This window comes from Charadrius vociferus, unplaced genomic scaffold, assembly GCF_000708025.1.
Source record: "Charadrius vociferus isolate BGI_N301 unplaced genomic scaffold, ASM70802v2 scaffold326, whole genome shotgun sequence".
Classification (NCBI taxonomy): domain Eukaryota; kingdom Metazoa; phylum Chordata; class Aves; order Charadriiformes; family Charadriidae; genus Charadrius; species Charadrius vociferus.
This window is the reverse complement of record NW_009649062.1, coordinates 325,503-348,628: the sequence shown is the minus strand read 5'-3', so window position 1 is coordinate 348,628 and position 23,126 is coordinate 325,503. Positions and strand designations below refer to the sequence as shown.

General features: G+C 37.0%; 1 protein-coding gene across 1 annotated transcript in view; it reads left to right on the top strand.

Moving 5' to 3' along the window:
- RIMBP2 (RIMS binding protein 2) overlaps window positions 1–23,126 on the top strand; it is a 144,946-nt gene that overhangs the window by 68,244 nt on the left and 53,576 nt on the right. The window contains exons 2-3 of the mRNA XM_009888095.1: window positions 11,429–11,518; window positions 16,945–17,067. The gene's annotated coding sequence lies outside the window, so the exon portion shown is untranslated. The remainder of the gene's footprint in view (window positions 1–11,428; window positions 11,519–16,944; window positions 17,068–23,126) is intronic.

Below are 23,126 nucleotides of genomic sequence, written 5' to 3'. Positions count from 1 at the left end.
TTCAAGCCTGAAGTGGAGTTCAAGTAATAAAATAATAACATATTATTTGAAAAAAAAAAATCCTAATTTTTGGTGAATTCTGGTGTTTGCTAGCTATTGTATTTCTCCTTGATGTTTTTGAAACACGACTTTAGATTATATTGAATAGAAGGATAAGAAACAGCATTGCTTTTGTTAGGCGATAGAGCCATCATTCTCTTTTTTTGGCAATTAGGAAGGATGAATGCGCAGTTCACTCATTGCTTGCCCAAGGACTGTGACTAATGAATAAATTTCAAATTCTGACTGGCAGACTGTTTAAACTCATTGTTTTGTGATGTATTTTTCCTGAGAATCCCTAGAAAAATAGTATTTGTAAGTTTTTACACCTGTAAATACACACATAGTAAAACTATTAAGCTTTGTTCAAGTTGTTACATTTTGCTAAATGGATGGGGAAAATGATGTCTGTATTGTTTAGAATAAACTATCTAGTCCTTTCAGATTTATTGTTGTATTATGTAAAAAATCACATAAAGTTCCATTTTTTCCATAGTTTTCAAATTGTGTTGAAAATGGCTTGAAAACAGCTTTGATTAGCAGAATATGATACACGGTGATTTCCCCTTGTTTGAGAGCCCTGCAGGTGAAAAGGCGGCTTTGTCACTTATCTGCATGTCTGTTCTCCCTGAGGAAGGAATGGAAAGTGTTGTGCCAATCTCTGTAAATAGGAATGAAGTGTTTTGAGGTGGGCACTTCCTTGTAGATAATCTTAGTTAAGGAGGATTTGGTTGGACCATAGAAGGGCCAACATACAGTTTTGTACAGCTTTTCTTAAAAAAAAAACCACACAGGGAAAGCAATGGTCCATAATACTTTCTTTTGGTTAACTCATAACTTTGTTTAGTGTTTATATATAGCATCTTAGCTTAACAGAAGATGAAAAATTGATTGTGTGGTCTTACTTCAAGGCTGTAATGTTATCTGTTCTGAAAACAGAACTTTTGGAGCATGAAGAGCTGTTTTTGAATGATGCTTCTGGCATCTAACCCTTAAAATTATTCAGCATATTTTTCTCATATCTGCCTTGAAATAAAAAATTATCTTCTGTTTTCAAGTCACTTATCATTTTTAAAAATTGTGCTAAACTTTGCATAGAGGTTTCCAAAATTATGGGACATACCAATATAGATTTCTGCCTAATAAAACTACTCTGAGACAATCGAATAATTACTAATGACACCAGACTTCACACTTTTTTTTTAACATTTGCCTCTTTGAATGTGTTGCTTAAAAATATGCCAATCTATGAAAAAAACATTTAGATAGTTGATGTTATGCTTAGGTGCAGTACATTTCATCCTTTTTTAGTGCCACGGGACTGAGTTTTTCACCTGCTGGGGCATGATGTTACCATGGCAACAGTTGATCTTGTTTGCTATTCTCTCCTCTTCGTGCATGACAAAAAGGAAAGCTTTTTGAGAAATATTTGTGAAAGCTGATCTAACTAATTGCATTTTAATTATCAGTGAAATAGAACAAGAAATGGCTTGCTCTGTTTCAGTAGGAATAAGAAATTTCTATTATAAGAAATAGCACAAAGAACTTGACAATTCAATCAAAGTTGACAAGATCTCTCCATGAGCTATTCCTATATAAAAGCATCTGCAACTGGTGTTAGCGGAATACTAACATACATGGTCTTTAGAAGATACTGTAAGGTATTCTACCGAGAGATCTCCAAGTTCACATTGCCATTCACCAGTCTTCTGTATATGTTCTGTTGATCAGCAAATGGAAACCTTAATGCCTTAGTAGATAATTGAATCGATGTTTTCTGTTGCAGCCTTATCCCTAATGAGCTCCAGTGGTGATCAGAACAGCTTTGTTCATGTTTTTTTGCTGATGTATTTTGTTTGTTCTGCCACTAGTGAAATCGAAGTAAGTGGAAAATGTGGATAGCAAGTTCCTTATGAGTTATCACAAAGTGTGAGTGGAAATTCACGCATGTGCAGAAGCTGCTAAAACCACACTATGCATTTTAATTATTTTTAAATATTTGGTGGCATTTGGGTTGACCTACATAAATAAGTTAGATCTTTGACATGCCCGCTGGGCTCAAGGCAAAAGAGTAATTTACTACCAATTGGAGATGTGAAACGAAAAATATGTAGTATGATGGTACAAGAAAAAGAAAATATTTGTTAAGGGGGCAGTAGGGAATGTCCCTTCAGACAGTGCCAGATTGATACCAGCATTCAAATGGGGTTAATGTTTAACCCATGCTGTGTTTCCTTTGTGCCTTAATAGAAGACCAGGGACCTTGTTCACTCCTTTCTCCCTCAGCAGTGGAGAATTTAAGAGTATTTTTTTCTTTCCCTTGGGTATATGTTGTCCCTGAAAGAACTAGAACTGTGCCATGGTAAATGAGAATTAGACCCTCTGTCTCTCAGATACATGGATTAATTTATTGTGTTGAGAAGTGAGTGTAAAAATAAGTGAAAGAAAAACCCCTGAATAAATATTGATTTTGCTTCTGTCCACAAATCAAATTGATTAACTTTCTAATACTGACTGAGGGAAAACACTGCTGTAATAATAAGTTTAACTCACTACTAAAGGCTGCAGAGATGTATTTTTACTGTATCTTTGGCTATGTTTATGTTCCCAGCAGCCGGATATTATGTAAAAGATGGAACACAAGTGTGCTTGTTTTTTAAAGGAAATACCACGTAGTAGTTAGGCTAACTTGAGGTGAGGGGTTATCTTCAGGTTAGCCTGAACAAAAGCTAAAGCACATTGTATAGGTGCATTGGGTGGCTAAATTAGGAACAGCTGTGGTCAGTGATAGAATTACTTTGGTATGAAGCTTGTACTAAACCTTGTGCCTATTAAATAATTTTTATGTGGTCAATGATGAAAGCATTATCGATATTGCAATCAATATTGCATATCAACATGTTATTGGAACAGCCTCGGGGTGAAAGTATTACAGTGTTAACATACATAAATAACTCGTTATTGATGAGAACTGACCTCTCCCTCAGATAGGCCTAAAATTACCTTGAATTGATTCTTCAGTTATCAGCTATGCATTTGTATGCTACTTTTTAACAAGATTATGGATGGTATTGTCATTAAGGAATTAAGCAGCTGTCCAGTAATAACACTTCATTGTAAATGCTGAGGAGGTTTTGAAAGATGATACTACAAACGTAAGTTATACAATTGCTCTCTCTGCTTGTGGGGATAGTGTTTGATACTTTCTGCAGAAGTTAACAAGAAAAAAATAATGGCACCTACTGCCAGTTAGAGGCTTTATTCTGTCTGTTCTTGGGACTGGCAGTGTGCAAAGACATCCGGTCTTTTGCTTCTGAGTATAGAGTCTAGTTGATGCATTCCACGTACCTCATGGAGGAAGCAAGGCATCATAAAATACAAACATAATAGAAAATACTAAATAATGTTATCGTAGGGAATGTCTGCTTTTTTACTGTCTTCATGATTGCTTCCTTCGGCCATGGTAGGTATAAAGTCCGAAAGTAATGTCCTGAAGAGAACTTGAATATTTGGTAATTCATTATAAATAGCTGCAGCTAGAATGTCTGCTGTGTTATTTTTTCAGAAGTATGGATGCTATAATAAAACCGTTGCACTTAGATATATCTCAAGTTATCACTTTACCCATTTTCATTATTAAAAGAGATGAAAGGGTCATGTTACGTTCATATTATGTGCCATAGGTGAAGAAAATAAGAGAGTGTGATGAACAGTTTTCAGTGATGGCCATAGTCTGAGCAGCAGCAAATCAAATACGGTTACATGTGATTCTAAAATTGGGGAATCTTCCAGAAGTTTAGGTGAATCTGATGTCGATCTGTCCTTTTCCTCTCTGATACTGCAAAACATGGCAGTGAGTACCTTATTGTGTAAATTAGTTTTCTTATGGCAGTTATGGATTTGAGGTGGTAGAAAAGATTGTGTGGACAAGTTATGAGAAACAGTCGCATGAAAAGTACTCCAAAGGACGAGACAAAAAGAATATGAATGAAATGAGTTGGTGGCGCAAAGCTTGTTATCTTGAGTCTTATTGAAGTGAAAAACAATAATATGCATTAATTGTTTGTGCTTCCTCCATAACATCTGGTCCCGGTCGCTGTAGTACCAAGACACTGGTGATTTCCAAGTCCAATGAACTGCTACAGTTCCTGCATTCTTTATTTAGTCATGCTTTTGAAGAAATGCTATTTTTATATAGTGTTTCTTATGCTAAATTCAGCCTACTGATTAGAGGGCTAAAGCTGCATTTGTTTTCCTTTGTTAGAACAAAGTATAATTTGCATGGAAAAGTTTCTATTTTTAAAATGAAGAAAATTGAATTGTGAAATGATTTTATTTAAAATGCAGCATTTCTGAGTAGATCTTCCTATATCTTAAGAGTGGTAGTGGAAAAAACTGTTCTCTGTAGAAATTCTTGAGTTTTTAAATGTTAACATCGTAAAATGTCAGACTGTTTTCCTGTACTACCTGCTAACATGTATTTCATCATGCCAATAGAGAGGGAGAATCAAATGAAAATAGTAAAAAACTTTAAAATAGAGAGTCTTTAATTTGATTATTTTTCATTGCATTTAATAGTTTTCCACTAACTTCTCATATGTAATTTATTAGAAGTTCAGCTTTCCAACTGTCGGAGTTGATAACTGTGGAAGCCGGACTGGATAGAGCGGTAGCCTTCATGGGACAGGGAGGGGACATTCGGCATCTTTCAGTGCTTTCTTTGATCCCGCTTTTATCTTACTGGTATGCATCCAAAGCTGTCAGATATAATGGAAGTGGTGTCAGAACATTAAGTAACAGTAACAGAACAGCAGCATCTCTTGTGAAAGGCGTTTTTCTCTGCTTGCTTCGGGTTTCGCTTTGCTCAGTGCTATATTATATAGTGGTTAGAATTATGCAGGACAGCCTGTATTTTTCTTACGTCATACACATGCTAATTACAAAGAGAAAACCAGAAAGGTTTTAGTGGCAGTTTGTTGTACAGGCTGTGCCTCTCAGCCTAGCTCTGTTAGCTTGTCCATATTGAGGTCCTTAAATAGTTCTACTGTGTACTATTCAGGATGAGTCAGCTTTGCCTTTAAAATCTAGCTCTTATAAGAAGAAAAAAAAAGAATTTGTGGCGATGAATCTGACCTTAAAAATGAGTCATTTACAGGGCAAAAAATACATGAGAAAAGATCAGAAGATTCTTCATTTTTTTCCTTTTTCTTTATGTACCTGTAGACTAGAGGTTTCACTTTTCTCTTGGATTAGTTCTATTCATGTTCCATCAAAGTAGAGAACTATCACAGGGGATTATAATCAGAGTGTTCCAATACAGTCATTCCAGGTTACTGGCAAAAACAAGTCTCAAAGAAAAAGAGCTACAAATAAATGAATAGTGTATAACATTTTTTTAAACAAAAATAATTGATGGATGAGCAAACTAGCACACAGGGCAACAGATGCCTTTCTCCAGGCAATGTAGAACCTTGTTACCCAGACAGTGGTGTCAGATTGTATTAAATCCACAGAAGTCATCCTCCTACCATGAAATTTTTAGTCAGTCCTCATATCCGTAGGAGAATTTCTACTTTTGCTCTGTTACGAGCACACATTATTGCCTTCATTTCTACACTTAAAAAGATGCAACTTATATATAAGGTAACACAATTTATTTTAATGACGTCTTTTATTTTTATTTTTTCGTGGCTGTTTATTAATTGTCTCATGTTTTGCAAAGTATGTACTGGTGTGTGAGCCTTTAAATACATGGAGTGCTCTGGGCACCCCTTAAAAAATGGCACACTGCTGGGCTGCTTGTGTTTATATACGTTTGGGAGAGCTGTCAATTTTCTGATTCAGTTTACTTTGCAGATTCTGAAAAGATCATCCTTAGTGTTGTTTTCTTAAATCGAAATGCCTGTGTGAACTGAGAATGCCTGAAGCATTCCTAACTTCCAGCAGGAAATATCCTTGCTGTTTGGAAGTTTGTCTGATGTGCTAAAGACATTGCAGATTCTTTTTGCAAATTATGCTACTATGGTCCTGATGTGAATACAGCTTGATTGGCATACCGCCACATGTCTAATATACCTAAGTATGGTTTATGCTTCTTGTGTTTAACTTTGTAAAAAAGCTTAAGCAGGAGCAATCTAAGCTGTATGCAACTTCTGCCTACATACATTGAAAGAAGTTTGGGTTTGGTTTGTTCTGTAAGTTGATGCTAATCTGTGACAATACTTTCCATTTGTTTCTATGTACAGCTTCTATTGTTTCTTTCTTTATCATTAATTTTCCGCATTCATTTCTCTGTTTGTCAAATTTTTGGATGCGTGCTAGACTAGTAATTAAATTCCTTCAAGCCCTTGATTTTTTTAAATGGGTATTGTGTAGCAATATCATTAGGAAGGGGGTGACAGACTGTTCAACTAATAACTGTAACCCGATGTCAAGACTCTGGAAACTGGCAAGGAGCTTTTTTGGAAGTATGAAGTACTGCTTCCTTTTCACTCGCACATCAGCCTGCTAACATTTAGTCAGCATTTGCCTTTATACTGTGTCTTGGACTAACTGGCTTGATGAGTTCTTAATCTTCACTCTACTTGTCTTTATTAACAGCTGCAGTGGATTGATTTGCATAGGTTAAATGGAAGACCTCATTTGACTCTAGTAAAACGTTGCTTCTTAGGCACAATTAAACTGTCAGAATTGGTACATACAGTGAATAAATGAAGAACAGGGGAGAGGGCAACAGGGGGAAAAAGGACAAAACCCTCATTAAATTTGTAAAAAAAAGTCAAAAGCTATTTGTGTAAAAAAATACAAAGGATGAGGGAGGAGTGCATGGTAATGCTTTCCGCAGGTATGTTTTTTGAACTGGTACTGGTTTATTTTCAGCAGATTTAAAAATCTGAATAATGTCAAGCTTTGAAATAAATTGTGAAATCCCACAAAATTTCCTATATAGGTCCAAGCAATAACAGAGTGATGCCTCTTCGCATGTTCCCTTTAGAATTTGGTAGCATTATGAAATTGAGAGTGGGGAAGGCTGTAGTGAGAATCTCTAGCATTCACAGGCAAGCTGGAGGCACGAAGCACAGGTCCAGCGTACTGCCAGTCAGTCAGTCATTGGTGATGGCTGCCCTATGTATTTGCTGACCTCTTCTTTCTGTTGACTTGGAGGTTCTGTTTGGAATTGGCAGTTGTGAGAGCTGAAGTGAGAAGTGTTGCCCTGTTGTTAATACATTCAGCGCTAGCTGCCAAGAAAAAGAGAGAGAATGGAAAAATACTCTATTTATTTCAGTATAGCATCTTAAGGAGGCATAGCCTTCCTAGGCGAGAAGAAACATAGCTGGGGTTTTCAAAAGGCATCTGTCTCCCTTAAAATGTGCTTGAAGTTTCAAAGCTCTTTCAGGATCCAAACATAAAATCCTAATGAAGACAGCTCTCAACATAGTGAAATGAGAATCAAACATGTTAGATTCCCCACCAGGTGAAAAACACCCTTTTGTGTGCCGCTCTGGCGCCAGTCAAATAGGCGTATTCACCATGGTGGTATGACAGCACTTCTGAGAAGAGCAGCCGTGAACTGGCAGCCTTCAGAGACTGGCTGTGGGTCAATAAGAATTTCCACCAGAAAATTGAGTTTTCTAGTTCGTACCTGGAAGAAAGCATGTCATTTTCCTCTACATGACTTCAGTTGTCTTTTTTCATGTATTAATTGCCTATTCGGTGGAGTTTGGTTCTGAGGTAGCTGGGATTATCTTTGATCTTTTTTGTTTGTAGTTAAGTTTATTGTTATACTTAACTAATCTGGAAAATATTGAAGCGGATATTGTTAAGAGACCAAATCACTGAAGTCAGTGCGTTAGACAGAAAATCACAAACCGCAATGATGCATAACGAACATTTGCAAAAATCCAGGTGGTATTTCACAGCCTCAAGAGAAGAGGAGATGGTGAGGAAATGTATAATGAGCACTGTAAGCGTGTTTCTTCAAGTAAAAGCATCTGGAAACATTCAACACTACAGGAACTGGTCATGAGGAATTTTGAGAGAGAAGATTGTTGAAGTACTGTTCATGTATACGACACAGAAACGAGCTTGTGTTCCCCTTTGGGCACCAGTATGTGCTGCTTCAGTTAACCGCGTCACCGGTTACTTTCAGGGACGTGACTGATAGTACTGTGCCGTAGCTAAACTATGGCAGCTGAATCCACTGGAATTACTCTGTCCGAGCCCTTGGTGTAAGGGTTCCTTGTTGTTGAGAGATGACTCAAGTCAGCAAATGATTGAAACTAATATTGTGGGAATTTCTGAGTTGATAGTAATTATGGCTTGGATGATTTCTGGAAGACATAGCCCAGTAAGGGAACTCAGCTAAAATTTACAAGACTTTGGTTCACGTTCTGGCTTTTACCACGTTATCACTCTGAGATCTTTGAGTCATTTATTATGTGTTCCTTAATGCATTTTATGACAGCGAGCAATCTGAGTATTATAGGTGTACATGTATTTATGTCACTTCCAAACACACTGATAATATATACAAATACACTATATCTTTATTGCAAGTACTGCAAGTGGAAACTTTGCACCTGAGTTTCAGTTGCTGGTTCTCTATCTGTGTGGTTTTTAGGCTAGAAGTGTTCCAGTAATTCCTGCTACTGTTACTCAGGTGATTCTTAATCTTTATGGATTTAGTTGGGATGGGGAACATAGGTGGTACTTTATCTTGGCAAATGCGCAAGAATACCGAGAGAAGTTGCCATTAGTATGCACAGAGATATAAGTGAAAAGAAATAGGCTTATAACTAAGGACCAAAGAAACTGGGATAGTTACTGCCCTACTTCTATTCATCCTTGCAAATAACATGGTAAAAATGTGTTTTCTTCAGGTAGAACTAACAGCCAGCCCAGTTGCTGTGGCATCTCTCCTAAACAGTTTTCCATGCTGCAGAATTTAAGTAGGGTGTGAAAGATGCTGGCCTAGATTGCCATCAATTACTCCTCCTCCCCCCCGGCTTGAATTCCTTTTAATAACATTATTAAAACCTGGTAACTCATTGTCACTTGTTCCCCATTAAAGTCAGCTGAGCAGTATCGATTTGTAAGAAATGCAAATTGATCCATTAAAGTCGATGTCAAATCTGGCTTGACAAAAGCCGGTAGTTGTAAGGGTTTCAGAGCAGGGAGTGCAGCGTATTTTCACCTTGTGAAGTGCAGAACAGACAGACAATGCTTGACAAGTGACTTTCAGCAATTCATAGGATGCAATGATTTATCTGCATATCCAAGGAACTGTTCTGTGCAGTTTGTTGATATTATAAAAATATTTACTGATTTAATTCACACCTTTGAAGATACAATGTGAGCTAAGAAATTCTTCTCATTTTGGCCCTCAGAGCTGTCTAGCATCTCACCGAGCCTGACTGCCACTTTTAATTGCACCCTGAACAACAGATTTAACAGACTTGAGAAATTATACTTGCTGAGCTCCTTATGTGCGAGAAGATAGGTGTATTTGCAGTCAGGAGACTGAATATTCTGCAGTTTGTTGTCTTAGTTTAGTTAGCTGCAGTAGCACTTAATGCTTAGTCAAGAGAATGGCTTCCCACAGATGATGCGATGTTCTGATATTGTACGATGATGGGGCTGTAACATGTCATTACTTAAGCTGAACTATTTTTCACTATCCTTTTTTATGTTCAAATTTAACTATCAGACTGGCATTCCAGGCACACACGGGCAGAAATGTAGTATCTTCTGTGGAATTAATTGATTTGTTAAAATCACTGTTATTCGGAATGGCCTTTTCTGTGTGAAATGGTTTAGAAAACTGACATTTTATTCTCATTTTCTATAGAAAAAATTATTCACATAATCATACTATCTGTTTAGCTGACCCTATAATTTTGAACGCAGTGGCTAGTTTCAATCAGACTTGCATGTCACGCTTTCTTAGATACCAGTCAAGTAGCCAAGGCAGAAATCTGTAAGCTTTGTTAGTTCTGATGCTCAGGTAATGAAGCTTAGGAAACAATTTAGATAAAGAGTGTAACAACTTTTGTTCATTGAAAATGCTAGTTTTCTATTCAAACCGTGCATCTTGTATGCACAGAGTTTTGAAATTGATTTAAGGTATGCTTAAAATAGCAAGTTTTTTGGTTCAAGTAGTATGAAAAACACTTAAATATCAGAATCTTTAAATTCCTTTTTTAGTACTTGCACTGGTAAATAAAAAATTGGCAATTTTTTCTTATTGAGAATTTTAAATAGATATTGTGATAAAGCATTACTTGAACAGTTTTTCTTAAGACCTCAGCAGAATTAGTAGAGCAATCTGCTGATAGTGTGGATTTTAATGGTGCAAAATTCATAAATTATTTCAAACCACTCAAAAGTGGGGCCAGTTTTGCCCACCTCAGCGTAGTTTTTGGCAAATATATCCAGTGTTTTCAGAAGATAATGTGTAATGCACACTGTAGGATGGAAAGATTACAGATTGCCCAGCATGACTGATTGTAACTTTCATAAGGAATTGAATTTAAGATTTAATCTCGGACAGCTACCTTTGGGAACTTGTACAAAAAAGGAATTGTCAGAGATATCAGAGGGTGCTGCTGTTTTTTCCTGAGCTGCATCGATTTAGATTTGTGTGACCTGACAAAGCATTTCCACCTCTTTAGTTTGGCCTTTGACTGTACATACGAGTTGTATTTACTTTACCTTTTTTGCTCCTTATAGTGCTGTCTACATAAATAAAAATACATTCCTGATGCTGCAGTTAATACCTTGATCTTTATGCATAGGATAGTTACCTTTTGACTTCCATTTGCCGGCCACTGTAGTACATAGGTGCTCTCACCATGTTTGTATTAGAATGTGTATATATACTAATATTATAAATAGATACACATTGTAAGTAATGTGAAATATGCGAATATAAAAATGTCTATATGAGTATACATTCCGTTTGTTGGCTTTTGCCCTCGAAATACCTTCTGAAGACCTAAGTTTCATAGCATTACTTTTTTTCTGGGAGCCAAGTCTCTTTCTCTTCCCAGCTCTAAGCGAGGCAGCCAGGTTTGAGCTCTTTGTTACATCTACAGGAGTCTTTTTTATTATTTTTATAGGCACCAGGCCTGTGAAGTCAGGTCATCTCTCTTTGCTTGCGCATCTTTAATCAGATCATCTACTGAAAACATGTGGGTTTATGATAGAGCCGACTGTAACTGCAAGCTAATCTGCTGCTTCTGCACCTTTGGTGCCTTTGGCTCTGTGCCTGATATTACTCTTAATAGTTTGTTAATACCAAATAACGCAAAAACATTGCTTCCTTAAGCACTTAATAGGATGTACTGTAATGGAGATAAATGGTCTATAACACTATTTACTTGTGTTTTAGGAAAATGAACTGAAGGATGCTGTGCAAGAAAAGAATCGCCTGAGCCTTCAGTATGCAAGTGTGTCCCACAAAGCACTGCAATATGACCAGGTAACATCATAAGCACATTCATTTGTTAAAGAAATCAGACTACAGAGCGGATAAAAGTGAATAGTATAGTCATTTTTTTCTGATTTGCCTGCTTCTACTTGAGAATGTAAAATATTTATTATAATATTAAAAATAAATTACAAAAATTTATTTTAGGAACAAATGTTATTTTAAAGTGAAAATTTAAGACACACTGATAGACTTTACAGAGGTATGTCATTCCTCTGATGCATATTTTCTTAGTACTGTAAGTTGTTATTAGGTTTTGGTAAAAAGACTTTTTCAGTGATTTTGATGAGACTTGATTGAAAAAGTCTCTTCTTTTTCTGAAGAATACTGATAGAAATAATTGCTGTCCAGTAGGGTTTTTTCTAAATTTCTGAATTTTTCCTTTGCATTTTTAAATTTATCAATAGGATGTAGAGAAGCTGTTGTCCAACAGCAAATGTCCAAAACACTGTTTAGCAGTTGTTATTACCCCTGTAGCACAGCCCATGGCGTAGTCTCAGCTATTCCAGGTCCTGACGTAAAAAACTGTTTTAATAGTAAGCATTTTTCTTCAATTCTTTTTTGTGCCTGTTGTGGGACAAAAGATACCTTTCTGGCTACAGCGTGATTATATCTATGGCAAATACTGCATGGTGTGACTAGCATGGGAGGAGAGGCTGATGTGCCTTACCTCACCACATATGCATTCAGTGGAAGAAACATCATGAACCGGCCACTTTACAGGGTTGCATTTAGCTAAAAATAAAACTCCAATCTGGGATTTCTACAGGGCTTAAGTGAGTTGCTCGGCAACCTCATTCATATCAGAAGAGCTGTAACTCACATAGGCTCTGATGCAAGCCCAGCCTCAAGGCTTGCAAAACAGTGGGAGCTGCATGCTTGGGTATCTCGGACGTGCGTGCGTCACAGAGTAGCCCACTGCTGAATTACCAAACCAAAGGAGGTCTGATGAAGTCCCTGGGACAAAGCAAATACTAAAATTCAGAGTTGGCTATGCATTTTGTGTGCAGCACCTGGTATCGAAGCAGACCTGAAATTTCCTGTTGCTGAGGAATTTAAATTGCTTTTATATAAAAACGCAGTGTAATAATACTTTATGATGGGAGGAAGCCATGTGTGTCATAGCATCACTTAATTTTATTCACCCATCTGTCTAGAATTTCTCCCTTTCCTAATGTTTTTCTGTTCTTTTTATTGTTGTTTACACATTGCCTTTACTCTTTATTTCACGAGGCACATAAAGTCTTACTTAGGCAGTTCTATATTCTAGCTGACACAAGAATAGCATGCAGCATGAATGCAGTGAAAGCTCAGTACATTGGTGGCACTAAAAGTGTTAGCCCTCCAACTGTCGGAAAGTGAAGAACTGTGCAGTTAATAATGCTTTATTATAGGTAATGTTTGTCTCTTATGATAGTGAAGAGCTTGAGGTACATAGAAAAACCTAGGAAAAGCAATTTAAAATATAAAGGTAAAATATCAACTTTGACACATTCGCCACTAAGTTAGTAATAAAATTACCTTTTACTATTGTAGTGTCAGAATTTGTCATACCATCGCTGTTTGTTTCTTCAAATATATTAAATCCTCTGAAAGGCACAATGCAACGATTCCGGATGCCTGTGCTACTAGTTTAGTATCACAGCCTCAGTAGGATCAAAGACTTGCTTCAAGCGTACCCTCTCACTTTTAACAACCTTAACAATATGCAATCTTTGCAGTATACCTTGAATACCTTGTCTTTTCCTTCTTGTATAACAAGTTTTCCGAGGGAATTACTTGTTTTTTTTCTGTTTGATTTTTTGTTTTGTTCTGGTTTTGCTTTGTTTTGTTGGGGTTTTTGTTTGGTTGTTGTTTTTCAACCGTACACAACGAAGTTGAGGATAGGTTGTGCAGTTTAGATTACATTTTATTATTCAGGAAGTGTGAAACTATACAACTGTGGATGTGGAGGTTGGTGCAGAATTCTAACAGAGTTAGGGCTCAGCCCTGAAGGGGAAAACCTGCCTAAAATAATTTATTCTTTTTCACCCTTGAGAGCTGGCCTGAAAAGCAGGCCAACTTTATCCAAGCAAATGGGGCTGGAGGAGTGTTTATGTATTCTCTTATGTAGCGCAGATAAAAATACTGCTCATTTTTGCACAATGCAGTTGCTGAAATTTAACTCTAGAAAGGAGTAGGTACAAGGCTGTTTATCTTTAAATCCACAAAATAAAGCTAAAATTGTACATAACTTACATGATTTAGTTTTGGTACTCTGCATAAGAGAAATGAAGTTGTATTCCTGGAGCAGAGTACTTGTGAAAAGGAATTGTGTCGTTAGGAGTGCTGTGACACTGGGCTCTAACCTGTTTTTGAGGTCATCTGAACATATACGGCTAGTGGTTTTATGTAAAAATAGAATAGGCATTATACATTCAGAATTTATTTCCACAATACCTGAAATCATAGATTTTTAAAGTAGTTTCCAAATAATGTTTTCTGAACAATGTAAGTCATTGGCAGGTCACTAAAGTCTAGAATTAAGGCAAGTGGTGGGTTATAAGGCTGATGGAGCTTTTCACCAATGAAATAAACTGCTGGTTCATTTTGGTGTGCTGGTTTTCAGTAACTAGTGTCTGTTTAAGTGTTCAGGAAGTGGAAGACACTTTAGCAGTATTCTGGCCTTCATAACTGACTCGAATGAGGGCTCATTTAGGAAGTGTGAAGGTATGGGATGAAAAATAAATTGATTGATGCACTGAACAGAGAAACATCACAGATCAAAATGTTCCCTATTTCTGCCATGAAATTAGAACTGTTTATGATGGCACTCTATTTAGGTCAACTGGTTTTGCCACTGGGAACATTGATGTTTTGATGTGCTCTGTGTGTAATTCAAGTTCACATATATCCCATATGTTCTTAAACAGCCTGCTTGAAGAGAGCATTAAATTCACATTTAAGAACTAACATTGTCTGAACAAAAAAAAAAAAGCAAATTCTAGACTCATCAAGTCTTATGCTGCCTATGGGTTATATAAATGTGTGTATCACAGCATTCTATTTGACACACAGTCTTCAGAGGAGAAACTCCCGGCAAGAATGCCCTGTAGAAATATTGAAAGTTATCAGTGTTGCTGGAGGTTAACAAGCCTAATTATCAGAAGGGGGCTGGTAGATTTGGTTGTGCTCTTTCCAACCTTCCAAATGAAAATATACACAGAACCTTGTTCAAAAGCTGATCTGCTAAAAGAGAAAGGAGAGAAATTATCAGAACAATTTGTATATTCCTAAACTTTAACTAATTTAGGTATGCGCTTTGAGATCTGAAATGAAAGATTCAGAGATATATCAAATATCAACTGTTCTACCTGTCTGTAATTAATCTCTTTCCAAAATTGCGTTAACAGCCTGATAGGTAGCATTTGTTCTGATAGCCCCTTCACTGCCAGCAGGGAAAAACACACAGCAGAAGGGTACTGTGCTCACTACCTCCCAAAAATTATTCAGACCATGATGACTAGTAAGATTTAGAAAATTCTTTACAAAGGTATTCAGTTGGTATCAATTGTTTTAGAGACGGGGAAAACTAAAGCCTGAGGAAAATAACCTTTTCTTGAAACGTGTTCAAAATATTGTACTTCATTCATCCTCAGTAAATCAACTGAGAATCACGGACTCACACAATTGCATCGTTGGTGGTGATACCTCATTGCTTCCTTTTCCACTCCATTATTCTTCAACAATATACATTGACTGATCTGAGCAGTGAAATACAATACAAAGGATGCAGGAAGTTAATAGATTCTGAAAATCCATTGTTTAATAGATTCCTTTGTTATGAAGAAATGAGGGAAGAGGAAAAGAAAAATCTATGCGCAGGAAAAAAAATCCTGAAGTTGACAATAATTGCATCAGTTCTTGTGGAAAACATGATTTGTTCCATTTTCCTCTTTCTTTTTTCTAGTCCACTGCACTCTAAAGAGCCCTCTTACAAAGATGAATACAAGGGCTGGCTGCAACCATTTAGATTGTTTGGTCCATGGCAAAATTTGCAAGTTAACAAACTGGAGCCAGAAGGCAAATAGAAAGGCTGAATCAGTTTCCAAAACATCGCTTTACAAATTGTCCAGGAGATACCCATGTCAAAGATTGCTTAATGCCATTCGGTCTTTAAAAAACCCAAGAAATTACATTAATTAAATTGGAAAAAAAAAGTACTTGTCACTTCCTTAACTGAAGTTGGAAGGAAATACGAGCTGCATCAAGATTAAAGCCTATGCCTTATCCCAATGCTTTGTACTGCTTTGCCTGAACTTAGTCAGTAATCCTGCCAGCCTGCCAGCATTGGTTATGCTTTTGCACTGGGTTGCAGTTAACAAAGGAAAGCAGATGCTTCTTGGAACACTGTTCACTAAAAATATTACGGCTCTTTCTTTCGCTTTCTTATCTTCTATCAACGTTGCAGGGAAGTGGAAATAGTATATGAACATGATGTATTTTCTTACCCAGGTGTTTATTGCTGGTGGGTTTTCATTCTTAGTGTAAAAATTGCAGTTTCTGATATCATACAGACTGTAACAATCCTATTGTTATACATCAGTACAGGACCATGAAGTCATAAAATGATCAGAGATAAGTAACCAAATTTCCAGCTGATCTGAATTGAAGAAAGAACTTTTCCATGGCAGGATAAAGTAGTTTAATATTATATTTTCTTATTTTCTATGTGTGTTTATGAAGTAGTCACTATCACTGACGATTCACAAAATCCCGTATAAAAAGACTTAGTCATACTGAAATGGTTAAGCTAGCACCAAGTAAATTAAATTGGAAAACAAATCCTACTTGATGAGTAACTGATCCTTTAAAAACCTTCTGTATGCAAATATTTTAAGGGAGAGCAAGGGGTTTTGTTGCAGAAGAATAGCTATTTTTGAATTGTGATTTCAAATGTTAGCACAGGCTGATCGTGTATATTTTAGTTTATTCTGTAGTGAATTTAGACTAAAGAATAGTTCAGAAAAATGTACGTGTGAGTTAAATTTCTTTATATAGGTGTTGGATCTCTCTGTCTTTACATAGCACACCCATCTCTGATGCCTCTAGATCCAGAGAAATTAGGAATTGTTTGATTGTCATTTATTTTGTGCATTATATAGTATATTTATTTAACTTTATACAACTTATGCATAACTACAGTTTGGTTACCAGATTGTAGTGCTTGTCGAAAGAAAATGTGTTTAATGCGTACTTGTATATGAGATGCACACAATTTCCCCACTGAACATTCCCTTCCATTTTTATGCTTCTTTTCTATTTCCTTTGAACCTTTTCCATTCTTCCATTCTAACATGCAGAAATGTTTGTGTCAGATATAGTTTTCCCTTCATTAATTAGCTGTTTGGGCAATAATCACATTGCAATTTTTCTAGGTAAAATCAGACTATGACCATCTTAGAGAAACCCTTCTCAGAGTGACCAAAGAACGAGATTTGGCTGTAAAGGGAAAACACCAGCTCCAAGCCAAGCTGGAGAACTTAGAGCAGGTCCTAAAGGTATGTATAATGCCGTAACCCGCAATGATCCAGTACTTCTATTGCTTTATTAATATTCTTGATGTTCATTCAGTGAGTCACAGAAGCTTAAGTGCATTGCAAACTAGGCTACTGAATGCCCTTATTAGTTATAAAATGTATGGAATACAGTAGACCTACTAGAGTGCCTACAAGAGATCTCAAACTGTTAGAGGACAGACATCTTTAGAGATCTTTATCTGATACTTTCTAAGTAATTGGATGTAGATTTTCATGATACAGTTATTGGAGGTAAGTCAAGATGAGAAGAAAAGGATGAGAATGACTATGCTGATGAAGGAAATACGAACAACTGCCAAGATGTTTTACTTTAAAGAGGGCTATGTCGGCCAGTCTAACTTGATGCAAAATGTTATTATGGCCTTGTGAAACAAGCTGTTGGTACCAGCTTGTATTGCCTGTGCAGCGTCCATCCCATTGTTGGGACAGGGCTGCAAAACCTGCTATTGTTTTATTAGGGAGGTCTTATTTAGAAATAATTGTAGTGCCTGGTACATAACCTTTCTTTTAACTTGCTTCTAGAGAAGCTTAATACATTGGTGTCTAGCCATGCTTGTTTTCTAGATACACAGTTGTTTTCATGTCATCAATTTACTGCTTCTTTTTCTACTTAGAAAAATTTAAGAGTGCATTTTGAATCATAAGTGTATTCTTTGGTAGAGGTTTCACTGTTTAGTTGAAGATGCTGTCCTGCTTCCATTTTCCTGGTTATTGTGCATAATGCTGCAGGACAAACTGATTCTATGAAATAGTGGAATTCACCAGGTGAATCTAACAGAGATGAAATCTAGCTGAGATGATGGGGTAGAGTAAGAGTAAAATTCAGTTAGAAAATGGAATCAACCAAGCATTTACTACTTACCAGCTAATTCAGGGGGTCAATAATTTGTATATGTTGAAACAAAGTGCAAAAAAAGTTCTAGTAGTGGGAAGGAAACAGAGCTTTGCTAGGAAACAGCCAAATTCCCAAAGTGTCATTGATGAAATAAAGACGGAAGTCAGTAACTTGATAGGCCAAACCTTGTAGATGGATCAGGAGTCGTGGAGAAGGGTCTGAAAGGTCCCATACAGGCAATGAGCTGGTGTCCAATGTGATGGGGTAGAGGGAGCCAGTGGGAAGGAAGCATATGATGTGGTAGAAATGCAAACTGGTTTGAATGGGCCACTGTTCCCAGGTTTTCTTAGTTGTAGAAAATATAGAAGTTGTGATGTGGAAAACTGCCACCAAAATATGCTTTGAAAAGGGTTAAGCAACTAAGATTATTTAAAAAAAAATAAGGAAGAAGAAAAAATGAAAAAGGGGAAAAAAAAATAGTCCTGCAGTTATAGCTGTCTGCATCAGTTAAGGAACTGCACTGGTGAGGACTACAGTGAGAACTGTTGAAAGAGAAAACACTTGTAAACACTTGCATGTACTTCAGACCATTCAGAAAAATGAAGGCTGTGTTTGTCTGGTTAGAACAGAGCATTGATCCAGTGCTGAAACTTTTTTGACAGAGTGCCAAAGAGCTGCTTATTTTTCATGTTCTCAAGCCCAAGGTCTTACTTTTTCAAACCACCGAAGTGGCTGGTAAAGGAAAGATGGATGTCCTGAGAGTAAGAGGAGATGGAAACGAAAATAATTGGTCTGAGATCTTAAATTTCGAGCAAGACTTTTCTTTACAGTATGTTTTAATAACGCAAAGTGGCTTCAGCCAATGCTTGTCATAAATACGAACACCTGTTTAAAATTGGATTTGTTAATGATTTTGACTTGCATCAGAGTCGCTGTAAAAGGGGGAAACGGTTTTGCTGTTGGCTGCATCAGAATAGAGCTGGGCCTTTTGGAGATGATCGTAGTGATTAAAATGGTCACCTGTCTGAATTTTGAGAAGGAGAAGTTTTATTTTTGGCTTGCTGCACTGGTAAATACTTGTTGAAACCCCCTCTCTCGAGCTTTATTTGGTATTACTGAAGAGGCGAGAAGAAGGTTTTCCAGCTACAGGTGGAAATAAAAGGTAGTCATAAGTTACATCGCTCTTGCTGAGCCTCCAAAAGACTGTGGGGTTGTCAAAAGTAAGCTGACTGCTCTGTAAAGCAACTTACTCCAGCAGCTTCTGGAAACATGAGCTATTGAACTCACCTACTATGCAATGCCAAGGGGCGTTAACTGTTGGCTGTATTGTTGTGCAGAGAATTATCGACGTCCTATTTACTAGTCAATAGGTAGCACTGATGGTATAAGTCCACAATTATGTGCAAATAAGAAATACGTGTACTGGGAAAGGAAAATGAAGCTGCTTAATTAAATAGAAGAGTGATACATTGTTATCTGTCTTTAGACTAATACAGCTTTCCCCAGGAACAAGTTGAAAGTTTTTCTCTAGCAATGGAAGATAATTTACTTTTTCTGTTATTTCCTTCCTTTTCTTCAGGGGAATACAAAACTGATGGTTCCACAGACCTTTATCACTAATTTGCTATTTTACTTTGAGCCGTTTGCTAGTACCTATAATGAGCAGAATCAACACCTAGGAGCTATTTCAACAGATACGGCTTGCCTCTGCTCTCTATATCATGATTGCGGGATTCCAGCTTGGTAGCTGCAGAAGTTCACTTCTTCAAGGAGCACATAGTAGAAAGTTAAGAGGAAAAAAGTTTAGAAAAGAAACAAACCGAACTCATGGCTCATAAAACAGCTGAGGATTAGAGCTTGCTCAAAGTAAATTGGCATTAATTCTCATTTCATCAAATCAAAACACAAATTATTATTGTCTGGACTCCTATGCTGCTAAAAAACCTCTCTGCATGAGCAGTAACACTCCTTTTTTTTGTACCCTGTTCAGATACAGGTTTTGCTTTTTATATATTTTTGAACATTTTAAATTCCTCTGATGACGGACCGTGTTTTACTTTCTTATAACAAATTAAACAATGTACTTTTTTCTTTGGCCATACCAAACAATGTTAATTTCTCCACTCTTTGATTAGGATATCTACTGGCATTTGACTTAATGATTCCTCTGAATTTCTTCCGTAGAAGAGCTGAATCTTGTTATTTGCCTGATTTTGCTTAACTTCGACTGAAGTAATACTTCTAATGCAATGTGGGAGAAACATTCTGTAAATCTTACTGTTCTGCTTAAGAGCTCCTTCAAAAGTTTTCCTTTGCTGAAACAAAATTGTCTGGTGGATGCAGAGACACTGACTTTTCATTTTCAGTAGTTCTCTCCCTTAAGCAGAACGCCTCTGAGCTGGCAGAGTACCTTGAACAGACTTGAAACCCTAAATCACCTTTTTAGCATTAAACCGTGCCCAAGCAGCTGCACTTATTTGTGTATTTCATGTGTGTCCTCATATGCTCAGGCAATTAGTAGTTTGAAAAAAATGTTTTGCAGCTTTCCAACCATTGGAAAGTTCTGAGAAATATTTAGCCTAGTTTCCCTGTCAAAAGAGAAATTCAGTTAGGCTTTCTGTTTTCTCAGGATGTATCAACAAAGCAGAAAAGGGAAGATGAAGAACTGCTGAATTAGCTAACTTCTGAGAATCTTCGCAGTGCCTCTCACACAGAACAGTTCTGATTTTCTGATGTGTTCAGCCAGCTTTTCCCATTCTTTCCCCTGTAATGGTGCCCACCCATCTGCAAGCGCAGATGACAAGTCCTTTCATCAGAGTACTTGGGTGAGAATTAAATGTGCTCCCCATTCAGCATCATGTATGAGTTCTGTCTCATAAACAAGACTTTAGTACTTGAAAGCCATTTGAGTTTGTTCTGGCATTAACCACTTGCACATTAAAATGTGAACTGTGAAAGTCACTGCTGTAGGAAAAATGGGTTTCTTTGTTTTGTTTGCAGCTGTAGGTAATACAGTGCAACCACTGGAGCTAGGATGCAACGAAACGGTTGGAGCTAGGATGGGCTATTCATTGTCAAGTCCCCCTGCTGCCCATGAGGAAGCTGGAAAAACAAGACCTGTTTGAGCAGGTCCCTTCAGTGCTCTTTCAGAAACAGTTTAGCTGTCTAGCTCTGTAGTTTGAAAGAAAACTGAGATGTGCATGATGTCCCCAGTTCATTCTCTGCTGCGTAGCAGGATTCTTGCCTTTGATCTGAAAGATACACTGAAAAGGTTCCTTCTTCACACTGTCTTTGAAGGATAGTTTTGAAATATGAAGTCCTTAGTGTGTTTTTTCTATGCTCTTCTAGATGTGGATTTGCTTTCTGATGTTAGAGTAACATATTAGGACATCTAGAAAGGATGCGAAAAGGGAAGTGGAAATTCACATTTAGAAAGTTCTAACCTGACTCCCGTTACGGACAGCGGTAGCACGGACAAATGGATCGCTGCCACCTGCACAAACCCTGTCAATGTGGTCATTGTAGAAGTCAGTCCTGAAGGAAGATGCAGAAAAAAATTCAACAGCTCAGAGCTTTCTCCCTGCTGTTCTAGTGATCTCTGCAGTCCTCCTCCACTGCTCTAACCTATTCCCTCAGGCTTGGAAGAAGAAATGACAGCAGCTGATGTGCAGATAGGAAGCGCAGAACAGATTTGCAGGCAGAACCGATTTGTGAGCAGAGTGGGAGGGGAGGAGTTGCTTCTGGTTTGGGGGAGATTTAATTGCTGTGCCAGGGGAGGGACAGATGCTGGGGTGAAGAGATCCTTGCTGCTTTAAATACTAAGTAGATCATGACAATACTAAAATGACTGAGAGGTACTTTTAGGTTAATATAGATGACCAAATGGTCTTTTCTGACCTTAAAATCTGTGAACTGTAGATCATTAAATATGTATTTTAGGAAACAGAGAAATTAAAAGCTGGGGAGAATCGCAGACCATGTATCACAATCTGTTTCTTCATTACATTTTATAGATTCACAGTATGGTTACGGTATTAATTATTTATTGATCTCTGCAAAGGACTAGAAATGCTCTATAGTAGCTTTTGTAAAAGTACTAAGAACTTAACGGTATCAAAATATGCTGTGCCAAATCTGGGACTAAATCTTGAGAGAGTGAAATGAGAGCTTTGTTTTTTTCTGATAATTAAAGGTTTTAGTTAAAGGTGTGAAAATGACTTGATTGCCTCACCATTTCTTGCATATAAGAAATGTGCTGATGCTTCATCAGTGTCAAGTTTTACATAAGACTTGATGGAAGCTGCTGAGCTCAGTAAATGTAGCTTCATGCTAATTTAAATAATGAATAATACTAGTTAGCAAAATAGGTTATATTCATTCAGATGAGATGAGAATCGGAACCATTATTTTTGGTCATTGTCAAATACTGAGAACAGATATTACCCATGAACAGATCCATTAAGCTTTTGTACGATATGCACAGTTAAGAAATTTCTACAGTCAAAAAACTGAGTCCTCACAAAACTCCTAGAAAACAAGCCATACTTGAGAGTCAAAACTGTTGAATTGGAAAAATCTTTGATGATTTTTTTGTTGTTTTTAATCAGCACATCAAATGAAAATAAATAAATCCCAAGCAGAGGCCAAATGGAGTATTGGAGACATTTCTGCTTCCTTTGCAAACATATCCAGATTGAGAGAAGTCAGCCTCACTCTGCTGTCCCTCTTTGTTATGAGTAACGTAGCAGAGAATAACAGCTCATTAAAGGTTTGCAATATGCTTGATAAAATTTTCTCTTGTACACAATAACAGATATTTTGAGCTGTTCTTGTAAATTTTAGCCACGTATTTGTGTTTGCAGGTGCTGATTCCTTCCAGGTTTGTGTGTAATAACTCATGGTGCTGCAGATAAGACATTGTGTGTCTGCTCTGAGAGTATTATGGGAATAATATGTAATTTGGAAAATAAAAATCTTCAATACCAGTTTCACCAGAGAAGAGATCAGAATCTATAAAGAGATCTGTCTTAACTCCCATTTATTAACAGGGTGTTTGGAAGTTATAATGATATAGCGAGAATAATATTAAACTGTAATGAAAAAGATTTCAATCTGCAAAGGGTATCTTGACATTGTTCAGCTTGTGCTCTTCCCAAGAACCTTTCTCATACTGCTTTGAATCATT